Source organism: Castor canadensis, chromosome 8, assembly GCF_047511655.1.
Source record: "Castor canadensis chromosome 8, mCasCan1.hap1v2, whole genome shotgun sequence".
NCBI lineage: Eukaryota > Metazoa > Chordata > Mammalia > Rodentia > Castoridae > Castor > Castor canadensis.
In genome coordinates, this window is record NC_133393.1 from 25,946,129 (window position 1) to 25,950,362 (window position 4,234).

General features: G+C 42.7%; 1 pseudogene; it reads left to right on the forward strand.

Moving 5' to 3' along the window:
• The first annotated feature begins 2,030 nt into the window (after positions 1 to 2,030).
• Positions 2,031 to 2,154, forward strand: LOC141410583 (small nucleolar RNA SNORA36 family; annotated as a pseudogene).
• The last annotated feature ends 2,080 nt before the right edge of the window (positions 2,155 to 4,234 follow it).

Sequence of the window (4,234 nt, forward strand, 5' to 3'; positions counted from 1 at the left end):
ACCAGCTCAGATACTCCTTCCTCAGCTGTATCTAGTATACTGATTTCTGTGTTTTTATTCTTGGGATTTCCATCTCTGTGCTCACATTATTCATTTGCTCTTTACACTGTCTGTATTTTCCATTAGACCACTCCTACATTAATCATACTTGTTTTAAAATCACAGTCGGATAATTTGAATATCATGGACATATCTGGGTCTGGTTCCAGTGCTTTCTCTCTCTCTTCATGCTGTATTTATTACTTTCAATATGACTTGTGAATCTTTCTTGAATGCCAAATACAGACATAATATGCTGGATAAAATTAACCCAGGTAACCAAGTCTTTACCGGTTTAAGATGTGTTTTGTGGGAAGAGGAGAGTTCCATGCATCTGTGATCAGGTGTCAGTGAGAGGGACTGCAGAGTGGCTCAGGTGGTAGAACACCTTCCTAGCAAGCCCTGCAAAGTCCAAGATCAAGGTGCCAATATTGGTGCCTGGAGGGCTGCTCTCTGCTGCATCCTCACATGGTGGAGGGTGGAAGAGCAAAAGGGGGAACTGTCTTTTGAGGTCTCTATTATAAAGGCACTAATCACTATTAAATCACTTTCATAAAAGCCCCTTCTCATAACTTCACACAACAATGGAGATAATGTTTCAACATGAATTTAAAAGGAGACACACACCGAAACTATAGCACTATGTTCATAAAAAAGTAAATTTTAATGTTGATTAAGTCTATCTCATTACTGGGTGTGGTGGCACAAGCCTGAATTCCCAGCATTCAAGAGGCAGAGGCAGGAGGATCTACAGTTGGAGGTCAGCTTGGCCAAAGTTGGCAAGACCTTATCCCCAAAACAAAAGCCCAAAAACCAAATGTACTAGGGTAGTGGAAGAGTGCTTGCCCAGCAAGCTAGAAGCCATGGGTTCAATTCCCAGTATCAGAAAAAGAAAGAAGGAAGAGAAAAAGAGAGAGTGGCGAGAACAGAGCTAACATGATTGCTTTTTTTTGAGTGCAATATACCCTCACTCATGTTATGATGCAGCAGGAAGGCCCTCGCCAGATGCCAAGCAGATCTTGGACTTTCAAGCTTCCAGAAAAGGAACCAAGTAAACTATTCTTTATAAATCACCTGGTGTCAGGTATTTGATTCTAGCAACAAGACGTAGTTAAGACAGCCCACGTCTCAAATAGAGAGCACTGCTTGTACTCATGTGTGTTATGCAATCCCAACATCCTCTCAAGCCCTGGTGCCTCGTGATCCTCCTGCAGCTCCCACATTGACTCCTGTCCAAGCTCTCAACACAACAGCAAATGCAGAATTTATAAGCAGGTACACAGCTATCCTCCCTGGTTGGATTCCATTTTCCCCAATATTGTTTAATGGATTTTCCATCTGTTAATGTTGGCCAGATTTGTTTTCTGCTTATAGCTCAAACTAGTAACTAAATTAAATATATTTTTCTACCATCTCAGACCCCAGCTGACATAAGACTTTCTCCTGGACTAAGTGATTCCCAAAATCTCAAGTATGCTGAACTTCTCACAGTTCCCTCTCCCTTCTTAATGTAAAAGTTTTAAGATCATGGTTGAAATAAATATATCAATTCTCACCAATGCATACAATCACAGAATATATAAAGATGGCATACTTTATTTATCAGGCATGATTTGGATCACAATATTTACTATTTACCATGCTGTTTAGGAAGATACAATTAAAAGTAAGGACAGGCCCTTTAGGAATCCATAGATTGGTCAGTTACCATCTGTGACAGGTTGAAAGCCCATGACACACACACTCCCTCACATATATTTGTCTTAGTGACAGACAAAGACAAGGACCAAATAAAACACAATAGAATAAAATGATCAACAACACATACACTATAATAAATGCTTCAAAGGGATTACAACACTTGCAATGTAGATAAGGCAGATCAAGTATTACCATTTCCATTAGAGACACAGCAGAGGGGGCAAAGACTCCTGACTGCCACCCTGCTCATTCAGCTAAGGAGAGCTAGCCAGGTAGAAAGTTGGTAATACTTTCAACATGTTGAGCTCCACTCAAGGAAATTCCTGTTTTGTTAAAATTGGGACATTGAAAGTTGCTTGGGGAGATGATTGGATAGAAGTATTATTCTATTCACTCACCTACCAGTCTACACTATGAAAAAGGATGGAAAAAGAAAAGAAGGAAAACAAAGTTGGGAATAGCATAGAGGAGGAATGGGGATAAATAAAAAATCAAGGACTGTGCCCATGAGTCTCCTCTCAGGGTCTCAGTATAAGTCTGGATCTCATGCAATTATCTCAGGAAAGGAAAAAATTTCCCTGTGAAGGAAGGTGAGAATTCGTAGATAATCTCATGAGTTTGGGCTTTCATAAAAATGACCTCCCGCCCTTCCTCATAATCCAGGGCAATGCCAATCTGCCTAGAACAGTAGGACAGGACCTGGAAGGGCTCAGCACTGGTGCAGACACAGACCCCAGCTGAAGACAGCTGCAGAGTCCAGAATCCCTCCTCAGGTGTGAAAGTGAGAGAGCCTCTTCTCACCACTGACTCTCTTGCCACCCCCACCAAGCAGAATTTGAGCCATATTCCATTTTTCTGCTGCCAAACACACCTCTAGTCCCACCTCTGTATTTCCCTGCTTATTCCTCCTCTGCTCCCCACCAGATCCTATCCACTTTCACTTCCCAGTACACTTTCCCCCAGGTGAAACCCTTACTGCCCAGCACAGCAGGCTCAGGATCAAATCGCTGACCGCGTTGGTATTTGTTCATCCACAAGCCAGTGAATATCATGCTCTTCCCATTTGAAGACACTGAGAGGTAGCCATTGGCTGTCTGAGAATTCAGGATGATCCTCACTGTGGGGACAAAGGAATAAAGGTATGACATCATAAAAGATTGCAAAGGAGATTTTTCTCCCAGACTCTGGAGCCCTTGTGACAATGGATCCCCTTTGGGAACCAGGATAGGGAATGCCTGAGACCTTGTTTCCACACTACCATTAGCTCCATGTCTAGAAAAAGAAATATGGGGGAAATGATAATGGCCCCAGTGGTACAATAAGAGCTGAGAGGGTCTGGTGGCACGCACCTGAAATTCCAACACTTGGGAGGCTGAGGAAGGAGGATGGCAAGTTCAAGGCTAGCCTGGGCTACAAAGTGAGACCTTGTCACAAAAAGAAGGAAGGAAGGAAACAAAGAAAGGAAGAGAAAGATGTGGTAACACATACCTGTACATTCCAGGCCAGTCCTCGAAAAGTTATCAAAATAGCATCTCAAAACCACAATAAGTGGCTAGTGCTGTGGCTGAAGTGGTGAGCACTTGCCTAGCATAGGTGAGGTACGGGATGGTTCAACCCTAGTACCACAAAAAACAAAAATAAAAAGCCACTAAAGGGCTAGATCATGGTTCTAGTGGTAGAATGCTGCCTAGCATGTTGGAGGCGTGGAACTGCAAAACAAAAAACAAAAACAAACAAAACAACAAGCCAAAACAAAAAACAGACATGTGAGAAGAAAAGGAGAGGGTCTGGGCTCATTATGGCTGGGGAAATCTCACCCCAAAGTTTATGGCTTTGAAATCCAAAAATCAGGATAAAAATTTCTGATCGGTTAGCCACACAAAGACTTTTCTATTTAAAAGACCATCCAAAGTAAAAGCTTCACAGGAAACTGCAGTGCTGAGTGGGAGAGTTACTTTGTTTGGGGCAAACATTTGTTCACCATTCCCACCAGATACTCATTTGTTTTATATTCCAGAACCCTCATCAATTTTCCTGGAATGAAGGAAGAAAAAGTCAATAATTCTGACACCACATCTTTCTAAGTCAAATTCTCTTACTATTGGCTAGTACAGCTTTAAGAGCTCATAGACATCATGAAAGCCCAAGTGAAACAGGGAAGTCAGTGCAGGAGGTGCCTAGAGTTGTGCAGTCTAACGAGGTTCATTCATGTACCCATGCCAGCTCTGCTCCCATACCTGCTGCTTCATTGGACCATACTGTCTCTCTCTCTCTCTCTTTCTCTCTCTCTTCCCTTTCTTTCTTGGGTACTGGGAATTGAACTCACCCTCCTGCTTGCTAGGCAAGCACTCTGTCGCTTGAGCCATGTCCCCACCCCCAGTCTTTTTGCTTTTAGTTTGGTTTTCAGATATGGGCTCATACTAATTTTATCTGGGCCAGCCTCAAAGTGTGGTCTTCCAGCCTCCTCCTGAGTAACTGGGGAAAGAGGTGTGCA